Source organism: Haliotis asinina, chromosome 16 (genome assembly GCF_037392515.1).
Source record: "Haliotis asinina isolate JCU_RB_2024 chromosome 16, JCU_Hal_asi_v2, whole genome shotgun sequence".
NCBI classification, from domain to species: domain Eukaryota; kingdom Metazoa; phylum Mollusca; class Gastropoda; order Lepetellida; family Haliotidae; genus Haliotis; species Haliotis asinina.
The window spans coordinates 6,040,554-6,063,299 of record NC_090295.1 but is presented as its reverse complement, the minus strand read 5'-3'; the positions used below and the strand labels follow the sequence as shown (position 1 = coordinate 6,063,299).

Below are 22,746 nucleotides of genomic sequence, written 5' to 3'. Positions count from 1 at the left end.
GTAGTGTGAACGAAACATTTGTTTTCATACGTTTGTAGAGTTTTTCCAGCTTTGAGTATTTATATAAGCAGTTTTATGTGTTGATAATCGTTTTGTCTCGCTCCCAACGTCATAGTGCACTATTTAGTGAATGGTATGCATTACCTTGTTCACACAGAGAGTGAGTGAGTGAGTTTAGTTTTATGAAGCACTCAGCAATATTCCAGCTATATGGCGGCGGTCTGTAAGTAATGAAGTCTGGACAAGACAATCCAGTGATCAACAGCATGAGGATCGATCTCAGCAGTTGGGAACCAATGACATGTGCCATCCAAGTCAGCAAGCCTGACCACCCGATCCCGTTAGTCGCCTCTTACGACAAGAATAGTCGCCTTTTATGGCAAGGATGGGTTACTGAAAATCTATTCTACCCCGGGAACTTCACGGGTCGTTCACAATAGACAACACAGCAGTTATTAGAATTAACTAATGCAGATAACGCAAACCTTCTAGGTGCTATAATGTTCACATGCCTTCATACAACTGGTGACAATGCTTTAAACAAGCACAGAGAAAACACATACACACGCACACACACAAAGGCTGTATTTCTTTAGATATCGTGTTTGAAAGGCAACAAATTTTAATTATAATTACACATTTACGAAATTGCTTTCCCAGCTGAATATTGCAATAAAATTAGTAAATATCTTGCCGGAAGCACAGTATGAGTCAACATAATTGATTTTGATTAGTTTTAAGATGGCAAATACCCTATGTCTCTTTCCATGCAGACACTACGTATAATGACTACGCATCGTATATTTCATATCGTCGTTTGCAAGAATCCCTGGGGCAAATACTACCCTTGAGTAACAGAACCATGTAGGTGTTTAGCAGAGTAGCTTATCGTGGTAAAAATCATTAGTGAAAATTACTCTCCCGGAAACTGAAACAGAATAAGACGATGTTATTTCTGTACTGAAACAATTACTTGTAACAGTATTAGAACTCAGGTTGCAATACGCCTCTTGGTTCTTAATAATTAATGCTAATTGTTTGTTTGAGACATACCCACACGGTACTATCATTACCTTTTGGTGATTAAGTCTAAAGTTACTAATTAGTATACAAGCTCTCTGATGTTTACTAGGAACAATAACAAACATATCACATTTTCTAGAACTGAAATAGTCTAAATAAGTAATTAGCCTTAGAAATGAGCCCGGGACAACGTAGGTCAGCGTTGGGCAGACAGTGTTAATGCACCGAGTGTGAGTATTAAGTTAAAACGGTTGTCTCATAGATACTCTGAATACTCCGGGGACGATGAAATGAGTCCCTGCACCACATACACATAGACCTGGCAGTGTTAATTTGTCTTCTTCGTTAACACCGAATTTTCAATCAAGTTGACATAGCTATGCAGATATGTTTACAGGATATAGATGAGTAATTTTGCTCTCCAATATATGTGCTGGTAGCAGACAACGATGTTTCATAAGTGAGTGAGCTACGTTTTTACGCAGTTTTGGTGATATTCCAGGAATAACACTGCGAGGGACACAAGAAATAGGCTTAGCTATGCAACTATCCCGAGTTTTCGGGATGACGAGCGAACGTTTCAACCACTGTGCTCCCAATCCATTGGAAGCTCATGATATCAACCTCTTCAATATTACAGTAAATACTTTACTAAGAAAGCATAATCACAGTCCTGAAAAGAGTCCTTCAGATTCTACATTTACTGAGGGAAAGAAATAAGGGGACACCACTTCATGGCAGTGTATCGTTATTTATTCTCAGTTTTCTTCCCACAGCTGGAGATATATATTAGGAATATTATTATTATATTTTAGGAATGCATGCATTATCCTGTTTTCCTTTACTTGTCTCTCTCAGTATATCTGTTTAAACTAATGCAAACTAAACGTACTCTCGTTGACATGCTGCTTGGAACATACAGATGTATCATGCCTGCTCGAGATAGATACGTAGCATTACAAAAGCTGATCCGTAGCAAGGAACACGCTCACACGTGCAGATCCATCTCACCCGGTCGAGATAAATACATAGCATTATTCGCGTTAATACGTAGCTCGAAGCACACTCACACGTGCAGATTTATCTCACGCGGTTGAGATAAATGCATAGCATTATTCCTGTTAATCTGTAGCTCAGAAAACTCATACATGCAGATTCATCAAACACGGTCGAGATACATACGTACCGTTATTTACGTTGATACGTAGCTCGGGGCACATTCACACATGCAGATCCATTTCAGCCGGTCGAGATAAATATGTAGCAATATTCTCCTTAAAAACGTAGCTCGGGGCACACTCACACATGCAGATCCATCTCAGTCGGTCGAGATAAATATGTAGCAATATTCTCCTTAAAAACGTAGCTCGGAGCACACTCACACATGCAGATCCATCTCAACCGGTCAAGGTAAATGCAGATTCATACATCCCCTGTGATAATATAGAAACATCCAGGATTGATAACATATATGAAACACATTTACAACACGATGACACATGTCATACACATATTCAAACGATGTACTATTCTATATACTCAGTATTTTTTCATATGTTTCTCAAACAAGACAAAATTAATTTAAAATACAGCTGAGATATATTCACAGAGCAATCGGTGGAAGTCTTGAGGGCAGTCGTGTGAATATCCCAGGACAGGATATTACATCCCAGTGCAATTTGAATAGACGGATCGGCCTACAGCAACAGACGTTGATGCAAACGCTGAGCACATATTACAAAGCAATGTGACGTGCACGTTCAGAGTGGTCCGTGATAAAGACACACGGAGTTAGTAAACCGAGGCTGCCGCCACACGTTGTCAGACCACTTTTACACACAAATCGAGCACATTTCACTTCCGGGGATGATCTTTCCATTTCCGCAAATCGAAAACATTGAATAAATGTCTTAAGGTGATGGTTGATTGGTATTTGCTCAGACCTTAAGATGACCAAAGGCATTTCAAACAGACTTTAAAACGGTAGCCTAATCATTGATGATAGATTGTTCGAGAGGATTCTAGGACTAAGTCTCTTGCCCACAGATAATTTGACATTTTTGCGCGTTAAATAGGTTCAGAGTGTCGTTGAAATCTGTTCGAAACCATCGCTTAAGCAACAGCTATGTTAGAGTATGTGATCAATCAAATTCCATGTCTCCATGCTCCTTTACTGAGGAGGAAAACGTGTTACTGTCTTCGTTTCAGAAAGTTCATTCCTGATTCGAGGACATTCCACAGTAACGTAACAGTTTTATGAAAACTGACGTTTTGGATTCAGTCCAAACGGTATCATATGCATATTTGTTATGCAGAGATATCGTATCCTGGACAGATGATGCATGTAAGTGACAATGGAACGGAATAGAATAGCATGTTATGTTGTTGTTTAAGCATGGGGCGATTTCTGAAATGATACACGTTGCAGAGTAAAACATCATATAGCTTCAACAACAAATGATTCGGAGTTTGTTTTAATGAAAATTGGAGAATAATGACTCGCTCGACAACGACAATAGAATCTGTGTCAAAACTTCGTCTTTCACAGAGTAAAAAAAGTTGTATATCCATAAATTGTCATCACTCTTCATCAACTGAACTTCTAAAATGACCATCAGAGATATTTCGTGAATATCTGAAATCTATTATTATATCTTACACTGGGACAAGCGTGAGCTTGATGTGAATCCTCTACAAGTCTCCCGGTGACAACAGCGTGATATTGCCCCAAGAAAGCTTCCCATGTTCTCCACGTTGATGATAGGAGTCTGAAACTGTATTGATTTCTGGAAAACAAACTACAAAAGGCGTAAATGATTATTTTCCAATCGTTTCTAGAAGCTCTATTAACTTACTGTAAAACGAACGCTGCATGTTAATTCTACATTGTTTCGTCTGTGGTGGAATAAATGCTGACATAAACCAGGAACTCGGAACAAGCGCTAGAGATTTAGTGATAAAACAATGTCATAAAATGTAAATCTGCCACCATTAATCATCGAGCTGTTTGATCTGTATTTAAGCTTTGACGATGCTGGAGGAAAATTACTAAAGACAATGATGCCCGAAATCATTGGACACAGATGAAAGAAATATTGGACCACCTGTTACAGTCTGGGAGGCATTATTGAATTAAAATATTTTCATGATGTCACGTCTCACATCTAATATTCTTTTTTAACATATCTGTTACCCATAAGAATTATTTCATTTGGCACATCAAAGTGTCGTGCCACTTGTGCCATCATTGGCAGTTTCACTCTGACGGGTATTATGGCGTCTTTGGCAGTATTATGACGTCAACTGGGTCAATGAGTAGTGATTTTGACACCACCTGTTGCACTATTCCAGCAATGACATGAAGGGGGACATCAGAAATAGGCTTCACACATTGCGCCGATGTGGGACGTCAAACTCACGACTTTGGCGTGACGAGAGTGAAAGCAGTAAAGGCTAGGCTACCTCAACATCCCTGACCTTAATTAAAGTGACAGTTTCTTTCATACGCAGTTTACATAAATGTTTATACACCATGAATGTATTTAGCATATTTTAGATGATATCTGCTTGCTTTGTAATTCAAAGAATTGGCCACATATCTTTTCTGTGCCATACGAACTCATATGCATACATATGTCACAGTTCGTTCCGATAATTATTCTAACCCTAAAGGACTTGAGCGGGCTAGTGCTGATTCCTAGTCTAACACGTACAAGTTCATCAGCATCGGAAATTGATGTTTATTGAAGGTTTATGGTCACTTGTTTGGAGAAGGCGGGTTTGATTCTAGAAAGACCTCCAAGAATTGACCCTGAAGAAGCATGCATTTCATCAACAAGCCTGTAGCACTGGCATCATCTGTACTTGAAGAACTCATTGGTGGCATGCCTGAATCATTAATATGGAATTATTTCCGTTCGGTAGCCCTGCGTTAATAATATACGATCTTTTGGCGATACTTCTATTAAACGACTCGATAAGTCCTTAAGACTGTAATTGGTTAATGAACTGTATGCGTGATAGAGGAATGATTAAACGTTGGAGGTAGAGTTCAGCAACTTGAGGACATCGTATAAAACAATTTCCAGTACGGGCTGAGGCACCTTTGGTCGCTGGGACAATCACTCATCTCACATATGTAGAATATGTCTCATACGAGCCACGTACACCACGACGCGCGTCTGCTCTGCAGTGCAAGAAACTCATAAACTGACAAACAGATCAATACGAGACTTACAAAATTGATGAAAGAAATAAATCCAGCCTAAGGCCGAAGTTGAAACTTGACACTTATGACTAACGTTTAAAGTTCTGCTCACTGAGGACAATTGTGCATATTGCTCTTGGTGAAGTTAAATGCAAGTGTGAAATCAATCCCCATTCACGAAATACGAAATGTAAAGCTGCAATGGGTTTATTTTACTGTGTATGAATAAATAAGCAATACTGTTTCCGAGGATATTTGGAATACATCTAAAGTGTGTCATTCCCACAGCCTATAGTATTTGGGAATATTGTACTTCAATTTAAGAACTAGCATTATCAACTGCATTCATCTTTCAACCTCTGTCACTCGTTTGTCACACATGATGTCCGAATCATTAGTAAACCCCTAAGCTCCATCTTCCATCAATCAAGTACGATACGGTGCACCGCTGAACATGTGACATCCTCACAAAGCGTAAAATATGCATAGAGGCATGTCACAATAGGAAATGATTAATGTGCATCTGCCAGCTTCAATCATGATGGTTCAGGAATCTCATTTCCAAACGTTCGGTTTAAACCAAGTTAACATGGGTAGAAGATAATAAGTGGCGACATTTCCGTGCCTCTACACCACAGACAGGGGCGGGTCCACCAGTGGGGGCAGTCATAATAGCTGGACAAATACATGATTGAAATGACAATGAAGTGTTATCATTGATTCCTCACAATAACCGCTGATTGTAAACGTGATGGGCAGTTTTCTGCAAAACGTTCAACGTGATTCATTCTTCAAGTATATTTTGTATAGTCAGCATTTAATATCATATTAAAAAAATCTAACTTATATGAATAATAGATTGTGAAGACAATTTCTGTGTAGTTGAAAAAGGCATGTTTCTACGCATTATCTATGAATGTCACTGGGTTGGTTGAATGGTTGGTTGTTTTACGCCACATTCAGCAATATTCAAGCAGTATAGTTGCTGTCTGGATCGGACAAGAGCATCAAGAGCGTGGCGAGTGAACAACTGCATGAGCATCGATCTACGCAAATGGAATATCATGACATGTGCCAACCAAATCAGCGAGTCTTGCCACCTGATCCCGTTAGTAACTGAAGACCAGATCTAACCTTGATCATCACGGTTATTTGTGTCTCAGGGTGTTTGGGTGTTCGGGAAAGGCGCGACTGTTGGTACGTGTTCGCTGGTTGTGGGATTGCAAGGCGTGGAACTAGTTTCTAGTTACTAACTCTGAATTTCACAGTTCCGCTACGTTCCATTATCGAGATGATGGTCATGTGCTTGAAATATTTCATGTACAACATTTTCTGTGACATGATGGCATCCATTTTCAAAGTAAACCACAGTCTGCAAATTGCACATGCTATGATTCCAGTTATCTACACTATGTGTTACATCAATGATGACTCGTCAGTGAGAAATCACTGTTTAATTCACAATTACAGAATTATCAGACACGTATGACACATCCTAGAGAACTAGTACATAAGTAGAAACGCCTTCTAATTGTTAGTGGTTATTATTGTCATCTCTCTACATTTTATCAAGTTTATCTAATACCATTTGTAATAGGTCACTAATTTCTTTGCAGATTGAAACCTCTGTTTGAATAAGTTTTGCCAGTTAGGAACGTAAACAGTTGCACTATATTAACAAATAACAGTTTCAAATGCTTCTACGCTGTCATGTCGTTTGACATATCAAAAGAAATCTTTCCTACATCCTTAACCTACCAGACCGTGCTATAGTGCATTTCTATGTACAGAGGTATTAAGCCGAAATCAGAAACTCGATACTGTGGGAGAGAACGTGGCCAAAAGTTCATGTATAAATCGGGTCCATTCAGTTATATGATCATTATATGAATCCACATTGCTTGGGGTCATATTGGAGATTGGGTCTCAATTCTCAAGCTTGCAATCGAGATATGCTTGAGCAGCACAAAGGATACAAAATCAATTACCTTACATGGCGACCTGCACGAGTCATCAGTGTAGATCAATAATAGTTAATAACAGACAAGTTATCATTAAGTCCCGACATCCGTTCAATCAAATCTGGACCAAAGGGCACACACGACATCACACGCATCTCTGTACTCTGATTTACTGTGTACATTGTTCAAAGTACGTATCTACCAACTTTTCAGTACGCCAGAATTAAAGGCTACCAGCAAAGCCGTTATCAGAGCACGCGTGCACGTCTTCACCTATGCATGCTTATACTCTGACCATCCTGATAATGCTATAACATGCACTGATCAAAAGCCCCAAGGACACATGAGGTGGAAAAGTCCTTTAACCGCTTCGCAAAGGCACAACATCACACTGACAAGTGACATGAATTTGGACTCCTATACACTGTTTTGAAATAATAAGAATACTGGACAGATCATAAACACATCTTACAGAGTTGGGTAATCATGATCACCAGCTTTTAAGACATTTGACACGTGCAATATTTTGATGTGAAAAGACGACACAGATTTCAGAAATCTTACATGCAGCATGACCTAATGAAGACGTGTTTTTTAAGTTTCTCTCACTACAAAATGTATGTAATTGGAGATTGATGTTTTGACAAAACGTGGCATACATTTCAATAACTTAGCAATAAAGCCATTTCGGACACTAACCTGGTTTCAAGAAATGAACAAACATTGTTCAATAAGGATCATGACAAAGTTGTATATTCCGTCAGGGGTTTACCGTTGTTTCTTTGCTTTGAGGTGGAGTCAAGTCATTCTTATTATAGTTCTCACCATGTATAACCGTTCATAGTCAGTGCCTAGAGTGGACTTCATTGGTATCACACTTTCTTAGCAAAGCACAAATTCTAGTGCTTTGTTGGTTGAGTCCTATCCAGGATTCGAACCCGCACCCTCAGAGTTACGCACCTCACTGGTTACTGGCACACCTTTCTAAATAATTAATAAGATAGCAAGACCAGCACTGAAAAACTGTTGCACTGAAAAGCACATTGGAATGAATTCCAATTGTTCTGTAATAAAATCAACGCGAACCTGTAACTGCTTTGCAGTTTCAGAATGTCACGTTAATCATGGATTTTGTGTATATTAATTAGAGGGAGAATTATATAGCCAGCATGAGGTCGCTCCTATGTAGCTGCGCAGCCAGTAGATCTAATGGAACAACGGGAAAACATGGCGATCATATACTCGTTTATGCTACGGATTATATGGCATGTTTTATAATAGATTTTAATGAATAGATGTTGAACATAACGTACAACACCTGGGGCATAGAATGTAATTGTATACTGTATATTTTACGTCGCTATTTTGATATCATGAGCAATGTTCCAGAACGAGAGCAGATGTCTACATCGTCTGAACATGAGCCATATTTTTGACATTGTAAGAAAAACAATGGCTTGATGTCATGATTTAAGAGTTTCATCAACTTCATTCACACATGGGAAAATGATAAAGGTAGATACAGAATATATTTATAGTTACTAACTGCCATGGAATTTCAGGTAATTAGGTAACTACATTTCACAATAAACCGAATTTCGTTTAAAGTGTATGTGGAAATTGAAAATAAACGTTGTCAAATTTAAAATCTATTTGACCATCAATCATTTCTGCTCGCCCTATTGAAAAACTAATCTGAGGCTGGGTAACGTTGTGTAATAGTAAGTTAATGTATTAAGGTCCGTGCTACAGGCTAAATGTCCAGCATGTAAAATTACAATGTATGAAAGGGTGTACGTTGATGGTGAAAACAAGGTCCTTAGCAGTTGTGTATTATGCCCTTATTGGGCAAACGTTCAATAAAATAGTGACCCTAGAATGAGTGAGTGAAGTTTAGTTTTACGCCACAGTCAACATGCCAACTATATGGCGTCGGTCTATACGTAATAGGATCTGGAACAGACAATTCAGAGATAACACCATTTGATTTTAACATCGATTTACGCATTGTGACATGTGTCAACCAAGTCAGCGAGCCTGACAACCAAATCCAGTCAGTTGCCTGTTATGACAAGCATGGGTTACTAATCAATTCGTCTTCACGGGTCCTGACTCCATACAATCACTTCGCATTAGAAAGAAAAATCTGATATACATGTAGTTCACATCTGGTGCAAACAATCCCGAATTGCACTTTAAGTCGTAGACCTTTGATCTGATATGTGTAATGTTGTCAGTGAAGACGTGATGTCGTGACCAAGAGACTGTAGACTTTTCTAACGTTCCAGTTATACACAGCGATGACAGTCTTGTCACACGCAAAATATACAAGTGTATATTGACGCATCAACTGAACTGCCCTACACATGTGCTTACATCAGCACTCAACGTCTTTACATCTCAGGCGTAGCATAGATAGCTTGCATGCAACTATGAAGAGCCGGGTGTAAGGTTTTTAAGCGTATCTTAACACACGATGATCTTGGAAGATTGTACTGAGTCGGGAACAAGGTAACATCAAGGAATGTTCACATTTCGTACTCAATATCAATATATTTCGTGGTATTCACAGTATCCTGATATACGCTTGTACATTGCTGGAACTTTGCATAAATTCATCCTTGGACATCTGTCAGAGAGATTATTCATTCCTGGAGAACCAACAGAGGCATGCAACACCTGGGTTGTAAGAACAGATGGTTTGATATGCTACTGGCGATGTATATTTATGGTGAATAGGTGGGGCGTAAGAATATGGGGTTATTGATGTGTCCGATCCATATTTACAACCTACCATGTATATCAGCAACAGTGAGAGGAAGTAACTTGTAAATGTATTCTCCATAAATAATTATTCAGCTTCAGATTTATTGAATGGGTCTTACCACAACAGACAATAAGCATCGAATTAGGGAAGGCCTTATCTGCATCTGAAACTGATACACAATAAGTGGCGTATCCAGGATTTGGGGGGTGAAGGTGGATGCACATATCATTACCTCCAAAGGTTAGGGGGCGATCCCCCTCAGGGAATTATTTTCGCAGAAGAAGGGGACTAATTGTCTGGATTTAGGACCAACCAGACAGTATTGATATATTTTATTACTTCAATTCTAGCTTTAAAACTGAAGATCAAACCTTTGTCTGACCAAAGATATTTGGGCACAGGTACTATCGAAAATGTACACCTTCGTGAACAAACGTACGCTAGAACTGAAAAAAGGGAAACTATTTATTGACATAACTGTTCAATATCAACGCGTATTTGTTATATGTTTAAGTTTAGCTTTATACATCGGCCGCACTGATCGCAAACCAAAACCAATTAAATTAAAACATTCAGAACAGCACACTGCATGCTAATGCTTTTGACATCTGACTGCAGTTGTCATTCGGGTATTTACCGTAGCTGTAATTATATTAGTTTCTGTTTACATTTCATGGAAATCAATGTGGTTTTATGTTATGTTTGACTTGAACTACATGTTTGTGATGTGATAATGTAATGTTTGAGTAATGTTTAAATGTTCTTGCTATGCATTACGAAGGTGCATGCTGATGCACATGACTAACATCCAATACCTGTCGGTGTTACGTCATTGAACATCATCAAAACTTCGTACGTGCATTCCATCTACTTGCAGTATTTTGTTGTATGTGTGTTCGTGTAAATGAATCAATGCGTAAAAAGCTGACATAAAGTGCAAAACAAACTGCATTCCTTGTATGCGCACATGAAGCAATTCCAAACTTTTTGTACTGGAACAGTACATCTCGAAATGAATTTCTTCATCTCCATCGTCATTAAATCACAGATCACAGATACAAACTAACATCGACACTAACAATATATTTCAGAAAGTCTATTTAATGCATAGGTGCTTATGTTTACAATACTCCAATTCACACACGTATCTGTGTTGATAGTATGAAAATCAACTGTTTCCAGATGCCAAGAGTCGGATTACGAGGTACGTCCTTGCTAGTATTGACTACGGCACGATGCATGTTGCACCTCAGCTGTATTTTTATTTTCGGCGAAATATTGTACCTTCAATATTCGGTTTCATGTCTGAATGGCATTTTACTCATTTTTCTCAAAAAAGCGTCGAGTTCACTTAGTGAACCTTTGGGGGTTAGTCTACCTTCTGCTGTGAGAATCATGCTTACACTAACAGCTAGTACAGCTGTTTCATTCCAAGCTGTCAACACTCGTTGGAATATATACGTTACGTTATATACAGACTGAGCTTCGAACCATAACACAAAGACGGGTTACGTGGTTCAGACCACGCCTTACATCCTCGCAATACTATTGGACACCCTGGTCATGCCAACATAATTGACATCAAATCAGCCGGACACACTACTGACATTGTATACTGATGTGCATTGCTGATGTGCTGGAGGAATTGACAAGCATAAAAAATGTCCGAATTTTTGGTCATGTCAGAAAAGACTACAAATATACTATTACTTTATATCTCTATAGAATCGCAAAAACGTGACGAGTTATGTAACCAACCATTTAACCATCATTTTAACCAACCAAACTTCTGTAACACTGGAAGCATTACATGTCAGTTTCATTTAAAAAAGTGAAATAGTTCCGTGTTTCGTATCCGTTCCGTTACTCACCTTCATTGTCCTTCTGAGACGGCATGTGCATCTTGACGACGTACTGGTACAGTTCACGACACAGTGGCTTGTGTTCTCTGGCGGTCTGTAGGCTACCGTCTGAATGTCGTGGCAGTATAGAACATTACTCACAGTAAAAAGGGCTGTTTTCGTCCGGCAGCGAGGACCATTCACAATCGTTTATTTCAGTATGGTGACTTGAAGCAAGGTTACTTGTGTACGTCCTCCGATTACTATAACTATACTAAACAATGACACAGATGTTTCAAAAGTGGTTGAAAGAATTGTCACTTTCCGACCAAGACGGACAAAATGGGACCTCAATATATTATCTAATCACTTTTGTGCATGATTCAAGTCATATGCCAACGACTTTCGGAAACCAGTTGTAAACTAATAATTTCTTAAGGTCCATACTTATCCTCATTAATAAACCAACGTGTCAGGAAACAGCCAGAAATATCTTAGGTCCAGCTTTTTCATCCCTTTGCCCTGAGGAAAAACCACTGGTAGCATCGATGGATAGTTACTCCATATATAGTCTCGAGAAGCCGTTGGTGAAAACTACCCAGCTATGGTGTTGATTCATCTCCATGTGTTCGCGGCATCAATTCCGGACTTGTATTGACGTTACCACGTCAGTGAGAGCGTACCTCTCGTCCCGCTATCACTCGGTGTTTAGTCAATAGCACACGCTATGTGTTTGTATTTGGATTCATTTCGGACCACCAATGAGAATAAAGTAGTCCGATAAATTGACGGCAGCCACACGCGTGTCTTTTAAGGAGCAATTTATCCGCACGGTGTTAGGTTGTTAATGTTGTGACTGGCTATCGCTTGATGTTATGACTTATTTGCTCTTCATTAACATACTGACGATTTCTTACAACAGGGGCGGTGGGGTAGCCTAGTGGTTAAAGCGTTCGCTCGTCACGAGGAAAATCCGTGTTCGATTCTCCACATGGGTACAATGTGTGAGGCCCATTTTCTGGTGTCCCCCGCCGTGATATCGCTGGAATATTGCTAAAAGCGGCGTAAAACCAAACTCACTCACTCACTCTTACAACATATTAATTATACTATTAAAGTAGAAACGACAAACCCCTTTCCACATACGAAAGACATCGGAGCTAAAAGCAGTCGATTGTACAACTGTGACCATCATTCTGTGTTTGTTGACCGAATTCAGCAGTATTACAACTTACGACACGGTCTGTAAACACTCGAGTCTGGACCAGATAATCGTGTGATTGACACAGTGAGATACGATGACAGAGCATGAGTGTTTGAATTGCTATCATATAGCGATGACACCACGTGTTCACGTATTCTTACTCACCAGTGGTACTGAGGAGTGGGCAGTTCTGGAGTATTACAAGTGTATGTTCCGGTCTGTAAGGACCAGGCAATCTAGGGAATAACATGATGGACAACAATGTATGCAATCAGGGCATGATGTGATTTTGATGACCATCAAACGATTTTTAGAAATCGCTTTGACTGGACGAACCCTTCTTTGCCAAAATACCTTGTACTGATTTTTCCAGTCGAGCAAACAGTCTGATTAATATGCATAACAAAACATATCCGTAAGGAGTGGATCACGGTTAGTGCCTTTGGAGGTGCCGACCTCTTGTCGAAATGTTTTACTCCCAAATTTTACAAATGTGTTGTCAATGAGGAAAGCCACTGTTTCATATATTACTTTTTGAATAAACTTCAAAAGGCATTTGCATTCATTTGTGTCAAATTGTCCTGGGCCATGTTCATTCACAATGCGCGTTCGGGGCCATACACAATGACGAAGGCAGCTCGTTCAACACAAAAACAGTCAACTGTTTGTGAATCAATAGCGTTGCCTACCCATAAATAGTAATCGATTGCATTTTGATTTTAAATGCTTTTGGATGTGCAACAGTTGGCTATTAGTTTGTATCATGCCACACTTGTTCGCAATATTACAGCTATATAATCAAGCCTGGAGAAGACAACAGGTGATCAACAGCGTGAGCATCGGTCTATACAGTCATGATATGATGACATATGCCAACCAAGTCAGGGCGCCTGACCCACAGATCCCTTCTAACCACCTGCTCCTACAATTTGTTCAATGTGTTTTTGCTTTGGAAACAACTGCTGTGCTCTACGCTCTGATTCTGATCTGTGTGCTTCATGACGTACAATCGTATCCTGTTCGTATCTACAGATCTAACACTGTGAAGCTGGCGCCTGCTAATGCACGCATGCATATCACTCATTTGTGCAACACTGCAGTAGGATCAATAAAATGCAAATGTTTGGAAGGCTAGCTTACATGCACGTAAAAGATCCAAGCAACAGCGGCGCAAAAGCCCCATAAGTACAAACATATGTTACTGTATACACATGTGCGTACATACATACACACACACACGCACACACACACACACACACACACACACACATACATACATACATACATACATACATGTGCACAATTAGATACAGTCATGTATGTCACTGCTATGGTTTCAGTTCAGATGCTAATGGCGGATGCCAATTAACCTTCTCTAGCAAGAGCAATTTACTACGTTTCTAAACTCCGTTTGGTAATGTTTCCGATCTCACAACTTATCCTCGACCCGTGGATATCACAAAGCCCATCTACATGTTGCATTCTCGTTATACAAGATGCTTACTGACACATGAACTGGCAAGTGACCTGTAAGGGAGATGGGAAGCACCTGAGACATCTATAGAAACGTTATTCTGAGTTGAAACACATCCAATGAACTCTGAGGCAGTTTGAAAACAAATACACATATGCTTCAATAAATATCCTAAATATTCATAACCAAATAATATTATTTGCTCATTGTTTATCTGTAACCATTACATCGAAATATGATACTGGTACAGATGTGTATTCCGAGTGTTCGGTTTCATGCCATCAACGTTTTACATCTGCAGGTGAGACTATACAGTTTTTCACATCGTGACATTTGACAATGAAAATGCGCCTTGTATTTCCTATAGAACTGCTTTCAGTGTAAACGTCACCAAGTATTTGCCGGTAATGCAATGACTGTTTTTTTATATATATACTTTTTAATCGATTACAATGTGAATGCAACGTCGCATAACCTTAAACTTAATTAATCCATCCTATGAGCATAATTGCTGTAATGCTACTCATATTGTTAGATGTAACCCAAACTGGTTCTACATGAATAAAAATATCGATCTAATAAAAGTGCATATTTGCATATTTGACAGCACATTCGAGATCAGGATGTGCGATGAATGCAAATACACAGATGAATGCGGAAATTATCCAGGTTTCCAACTTTCCGTTTTATCAATAGTTTAACAGTGATAAACAATTACGGATGGAAAAAGAACAAATGTTCATAAGGCTGTTTAAACCTGAGCTCATTTCAAAAGCATAAGTTTGTATCCTTCCTAATACAACTCAGCATGTATTTGTGAACTGAAACCATAATGGTTTACCACCATTGTTCCTAAGTATGAGGTCAAAAACATGATGACGTCACAAACGCAATCCTACTGTTACCCAGGACTACGTTTTACGTCTCCCGCCATTGTCACTAACCGCAACGTCATACTCATGATGACGACATACCTATAATAGTTATGCGCTGCATATGACGACACTTAGTTTTCAGTAACCAAGCGATCGCGAAGAGCCGTTGAACGGTGAAAGATCTTGCGGAAATATAAAGGAGTTTTTGCAAGAAGAAACATCTGAGTCCACAAATTTCTTCTTGCAAAAACTCCTTTAAATTTCCACAAGATCTTTTGCAGTTCAACGGCTCTTCAAACGTCAATGAATGAATGTTAAGTTAAAATGGACTTGTTGGTGTCCTTGGATCATTCACCTCACGAACACAAGATGAAAGCATTATGGCATAACGATGTAAGTCTAGTTAGAAACGACAGAAGCCCATGAACCTCAGAAATTAATCGTGAAATTGGCTTCGTCTTTCACCCAAAACCATTTGGGGTTTTGTGAAGCATTTGAGGTTTTGTGTACGTCATATGTTTGGTGGATGTCTCTCCAAAATAAAAGAGAAGCACGGAATCGCACCATTTGCTTCTTCGGATACATTGCGATCTGTGAGCCGACTTTTCTTAATACCGACACGCCAACTAGTGAGGAAGTAATACGCTCTCTTAGTATTGAAGTACAATGGTGTCTTTCAAAAACCATTGATCAACAACAACCCGTGGGTGAATCGCAATGAATACATTTTTAGTGTAGGAGTACAGTGGTGGTTTTAAAAAAACATTTACCAACAACAGCATATAGGCGGATCGCAAAGGATGTTCCTTTTAGTATTGAAGTATAGTAGTGGCTTTTTAATCTTTCTGCATTCAGTTCCAACTTATTTCTTATACACTGCAAGTATGTTTTCTATTTACTGTTTAATTTCCTGCCTTCCCAATACACACCTGACGTCCGCTGTGTGAGACCGTTAGAGGTCTCCTCAACGACCGTAATTAAGATCTAATCCCCTTTAACAAGTCATAACGTACCAGCAGATTGTACGTCTCTCTCTCTGTCTCTCTCTCTCTCTCTCTCTCTCTCTCTCTCTCTCTCTCTCTCTCTCTCTCTCTCTCTCTCTCTCTCTCTCTCTCTCTCTCTCTCTCTCTCTCTCTCTCTCTCTCTCTCTCTCTCTCTCTCTCTCTCTCTCTCTCTCCAACATACGTTGTGGTTTCTGCGTAAGTGCTTTGCAAATAGTGACCAGTGGCTGGCATGTAGCTAATCAAGTATACACACCAGACATCATAATAACGATCTGGTTATTTTAAGAAAAAAAGGGCGTTATAACGAAAGTTTATGGAGAAAACATTTGGTTTTGTGCAACCTAAACACAAACAGTGATTGTGGCGTCATCAAGTTTTTGACGTCATTGCCTTGTGAGTCATGTAAGTGATGACGTCAGGGCATTGTACAAAATCTACTGTCAGAATCACTGTAAACACAATCCTATCACACAGTCCTGATTATTACAATGTATTTGATAATTTTGGGAATCTAATGATATTTACATCATTTTGAATAAATTATTACATAACACACACAACCACTAAAGATGAACATACGGAATGAAAACTGGAAGTCAATAGTTCCTTCTTGAAAGATAAATAAATACGATGCAGTATGCTTGAAAATTCAGTTCCGAAAGCATATAACAAAACCCGCCCTACTAATGCTTCTATATGTATTGTGAAACACGCCAAAGAAATTCATCTAACATCTATGGGTGTGCAGACAATGGATAATGTCATTTCAGATCATCTATTCAGCTGGTACATACCAAAAGACCCTGAGTGAATATGCCATGTACGAGGGACATGGATATATTTTCGTTGAATTCACAGCACTTCCTCCAGTCAATGTGCATATTTAGTACAAAATACGGAAAATCGTTTTATGCACATTTTATGACACGATGCTACGTTTCCTAACCTAAACTGTGGAGAGTATCAAGATGAATATACATGTTCAGCAAATGCAAACAACACCCCTCTGTATATCCGTCTTCATGCAAAGCAATAAGCTGACGAGGGTAGCATTCTTTCTTAACTCGTTTTTACTGACATCTTCTCAATGAAATATTTGGATGAAATGAAAATTTCAGGTATGTTTGTGAATTCGCGAAAAGAGTAAGACGGGACCTATTTGTGAGTAGACTGCAGGATGTGGTGCATCTTGTTTGAACATTGTTACCCTTTATAAACCTGCAATTAAGTTTGCCCATAGCATTGGAAGTATATTCCTTCATGTCATATAAAGTGCATTAGGTTATATGTGTTAACAAACATACGTTTACGTGATACACTGAAACATGAAAATCATTTCCAGTGACACATTTATGTTAACCACCTACCCTTGTGATATTTACGTGTGTAAATCATGTACTGCAAAACTGTCTTTTCCATGAAATTCAGTGGCATTAAATTTACACCCGTGTTTATTTCTGTGTAATGGAATTACATGTCAGCATATTGACTGGAGCAGTCAAATCTTGTAACTTTTTGTAAGTAGTATCGTGAACTTGTTATAAAAATCAAACCGTGAACATACGTCTTTCCGAAAGACATTTTGTAAATCGAATATTCTCAAAATATCGAATTTTTGTACATACGAGCCCTAAAACCCGAGGGCCGTAAAAAATCACAATTTGAGGAAAAGGACAGTGATTCTTGATCGATCACACAAACAAGTGGAATTAGAGACCTTTTTCAATAATTGCTGCAGCTGTTTTAGAAGAGCTAGTTCACAGAAACCTTTCTCAAACAACTCCTATATTGTTATCATTTCTGATGCGTGACGTAGAAGCATCTGGAAAATGAAATGGAATCTAAAAGCTTTCGTTTAGAGGTATGTGATTACTTGCAACAAAGGTTGTTCAAATTCAAATATTTCTGTTTTTAAATCATTCAACAATTTGTAAAATTGTAATTCAACATGCATAACGCAAATGTGTGTCATTTTGCAAGGAAAGTACACAATCTTACCTTTCAGCAGAGACATAGGTGTTCATGTGACGTACACTGAATACATCTTCTAATAGTTTTCACACTTAGTGAGTGAGTGAGGTTTTTACGCCCCACTAATATTTCAGTAATATGGCGGCAGGTAAATAATCTGAATCAGACAATCCAGTGATGAACAACACGAGCTTCGATCAACGCAGCTGGATTTAAGTGAGATTTGTCAACCAAATCAGCAAGCCTGACCAGTCGATCCTATGGAAGATCAATCCCATTGGCTACGGAAGATCAATTCAACTTCAGATCTTCACCGGTCATGTTCAGACTTACGTCCATTCGTTCGTATACACTAACGTTCACACTAACGTTTACACTAACGCTGCCGCAATTGCGTTTGGATGGCATACATGTCACTGTTTCAGTTAATTGGATTAACGAAATGCAAGATCAGTCATGTGCCTGACACAATCAATAATCACTGATGGCATTCCAGCCTGCCTTAAAAAAACTGACTTCGATGAATACACACTGCCATTATGAGTGGTCACACTTATGTCCTATTTTTTATTACGCGTAAGCAGTATAAATTGTAACACTTTTGCCAGTTTGACTTGGAGGTAAGACACTTAATCGCACACATTCGGCCGTCTGTGCCGTACCCTTAACACTTGTCAGTGGTAAACACAAAGCACATGATCTAGACAGCCTGTTGTCCAACGTTCATGTCTGTGGAAGCTAACGTGGCTGAGTGGATTCAATGGTTGGGATAGCTGACTTTCGTTTCTGACGATAAGATGTCTCATTCTAAGTGTATGGGTAAAGTACTAGAATCTGTACTTTTAGGGAAATCTCAGATATAACATGGATAACCCTGAGAGTAATTGCTATCAGTTGTTATGCAGAAATCATCGAATACAGAATTGTGACCGAATTTGTGGAGCAAAAAACGTGCAATGGTAAGGCGTCTGCCTATCACTCTGAAGGCCCGGATTCGATCCCTATAGGCACCTAGGTTTGGGTCCCGAGGTGGCCAGATTTGATGCTTGGACAAAATATTTAAATCAGCATTGCCTCAATTCATCCTGCTGTACCCGTGATGGTGTGCTGGCAGTGTGCGGGTTTAGTTCATTGCGCCTAAAACGTAACAAGCCCCCCAGGGAGTTGAAAGTTTGTCGAAAAGTACGATAGTGTCCTATGACAGGGGCTAGTAATGTACGTAACGCCATGAGCAGGCAGTGTGTCTGGACATGAGCGTCACATAAGAGGACTGTTAATATTACTCTTGCCTCAGATTTTTTATGTCTTGTTTCTTCAGTTTGTGATTTAGCATTTTACGAATTTATTTGTTAAACACAACAGCATATTGCAAAACTAAATCACTGCGATTTGCAGTTTCCTTAGTTATCACGAGGATTTTAAAGAAATATTTGAAGCAATCCCATTTTAAAACTTGGTGTGTGGTAACGTAACTGGAATTCAGTTCATTTGACCTCTAGCATTCTAAAATCTTATGTATGATCCCACATATCATCTGTAGTAATATAGTGTGCGTTCCGTCAGAAGGTCGAACCTACTGCGTCGAACTATGTAAACAAAACGAAACAAATGTATGGTTTTGTAAACATGGTTATGCCTTGGGGCAGAAGCAGACCATGACATTTGATCAATATATAAAGGTATATATGAGTGTAAAACCTTGCGTAGAAACACAAGGTTTTGTCGCCAGAAACGATGTCCCTGTTTATCGAAATGATAAGATGGTACCTGTTACTGCTTGGAAACAACGTTTACTGTTGTATTCGAGATGCATTGTTTTACATAAGCAAATGGTAAACACTGTTTGAAGCCAACCCAAGCAGTAGACGTTCTGATATCAGTTCGTTACACAGCAGAGTAAACAGACAACACGTCTCCTACCATCAGATCCAGTCAATTGATTCATCCTATTATATTTGCCATGTCTACATATGTTATTCCACAACCGCTATTTCACTTTTCATTGCCTGCTATAGTTTCCGCGTGCATTCGAAGCAAGTCAATATCTGGTAATAAAGAGATATATGTTGAGGATAGTATTCAATAATTCCCATTGTTTTCGACGCTCCAAAGGAACCATCCCGGTTTGTGTAAACATCCTCAGTCTCTCCTTGTCAGTTCTAAGGGAGAAAGAAATATTTATGCCACCTAAAGATAACACGACTGAAAAGCTGAATTTCAATGTGGACCATTCTCAGACTCACAGACAACATCTCAGCCGTTCGAATGCATAAACATTTTACTGTCATCTCTTTTAACAGCATTTATACTTGTGACTGAATTCTAACCAGCCATCTCGGTTCTAGTAGCAATTAGATGCTTTTGATAGTGGCTATTCCTTTCAGCACCTCGGCGCTAAACCACCATCAGATTTCTAGCAGACGGAAGATGTCAATTTCCAACTGTTTTATCTCAAAAGTGACAATGTCGATACAATGTGTGCTTATGCCTCGCCCTCGCCTATGACATGAAGAAGATCTTTCACATTCAAGGCATTGTGGTTGAATGTGTGATGTAAATGTTTGAATACCATCCCTTGGTAGTACGGCAGAAATCGATAAATGTTTTCACTGAGACGGGAAAACAATCACCAAGTTCATGAAAATAAACGTTCTTACTGGGTCTTCAATAGGTTTTCAATTATTTGTATTTGGTCAGCCAGAACAGTGCACAGTCACAGTACACGAAATTAAATACTGTCTGTGTTGTTTATTTACATGTATTTGAATTCGCATTTCAATATAAAGTTTCGTTTCTGATAATGCTGATGTTGAAGCTTCGACTCGAAACATTCACTTTGACAACATTTTGTAAACATTGCAATACTAGCATCAGCATTCGTTGGATTATACGTGTAGTGTGTTGACGATAACAACCTCTGAAATAAATACCATAGAATGTCATAAGCAAAATAGAAACAATGCATGGACAATTATATCAAATTTTCCATTTTGAGTGCAAACCACTTTCTGTACGTATATAAATCCATCAGCATTTCAGAGATTATATCGGGTGTTAATATAATGGGTGTTGATTATAACAACACGGCGAAGTCAGCAAAGTTGACAACTCTTTCATAGGGTCCAGATATGAGGACGTAAACAGTTATCACAATGTTATTTTGTGTTTTTTATCAGTAATATGTATCCACACGCAATTCTCGCAACAGTTCGAACCGTTCACACAGCTAGCATGCCTCTGTCATCAGATGATAGATGATATAGCATATACGGCTAAAACAAACGTTTCAACGTTTACCAAGGTCTTAATCTGAGTACTCCGTACTAATGTGATAGCGTCTAGTTGTTCCAAATAAATTGTTGGATGCGAACCTCTACTTTGTATGTTTACTTACTCATACTGCAAATTCTACTTAATCTGGAAAATGAAACCTCTTTGTCAGCATTAAGCCCTCTCTATAATACTGGGGTGAATTAGTTTAAAATGATTAATCACTGATGGCGACTAACCCATGGTGAGTGATAATAGCATCCTCGTTTGAAGATTTATAGAAGCGAATCGCCAGTTCTCAGGATATTTAATTCATGATCTCGATTCTATATCGACTCGCATTAACACAATAACGTACATGATTCTAATTTTCCAGTTAATAAATCTGAAACAATAGCGTTTTCATAACAAACGGAAATAAGCGGAATTTGATTAATCTGTGTCTGGCAACTAACTATAAGAACACACAACTGAAAGATTATCCGTTGTATATTTGCTATATTCAAGCAAGTAATGTCCTTATGAGATTTCTGACCAGACGCATTGAATTGTATCTATTCAGTAAAACTTGAAACATTTTGGAAAAAATTCTTTCTCTATTTCCAGTGGCGACTCGTTTTAGATATCTATTTGATAGGCATTTGGGCTGCAATAGGAGTGAGTGAGTTGTCTTTTACGCCGCACTCACCAATATTCCAGCTATGTGAAGCCGGTTTGTAAATAATCGAGTCTGCACAAGACAACCCAGTGACAGCACGGGCATCGACATACACAACAGGGATACCATGACATGCGTCAACCAAGTCAGCGAGCCTGACCACCCGATCCCTTTAGCCGCCTCTTACGACAAGCATAGTCGCCATTTGTAGTAAGCATAGGTTGCTGAAGACCTATTCTACCCCGGATGTTAACTGGTCTTACTGCAATAGGAAAAACGTAGGGAGAGAATAAAAGAAAACGTAAATCCTTTTAGAAAGTGGTCGAATGTAACAAGTATTGTATTAAGGTTGACACTTACAACTTCATACACATACTTGGTTTAGTCCCTTCCAGACCCCACCCCACACCTCTCAGAGTGAGGTACCACTACCAAGATTATGAACGATAGAATGTATACTACGAGAGTGCCAACCCAAATAACTGTTACAC

The 22,746-nt window shown here is 39.0% G+C and overlaps 1 protein-coding gene across 2 annotated transcripts in view; it reads right to left on the bottom strand.

Moving 5' to 3' along the window:
* Positions 1-22,746, bottom strand: part of LOC137268906 (G-protein coupled receptor dmsr-1-like) — a 115,042-nt gene that overhangs the window by 24,808 nt on the left and 67,488 nt on the right. Inside the window, exon 1 of one of the 2 annotated variants that reach the window (XM_067803514.1) lies at positions 11,830-11,870. The exons of the other annotated variant lie outside the window; for it this stretch is intronic. The gene's annotated coding sequence lies outside the window, so the exon portion shown is untranslated. Of the gene's footprint in view, positions 1-11,829; positions 11,871-22,746 lie in introns of those variants that run through there. 2 annotated transcript variants of the gene reach the window in all.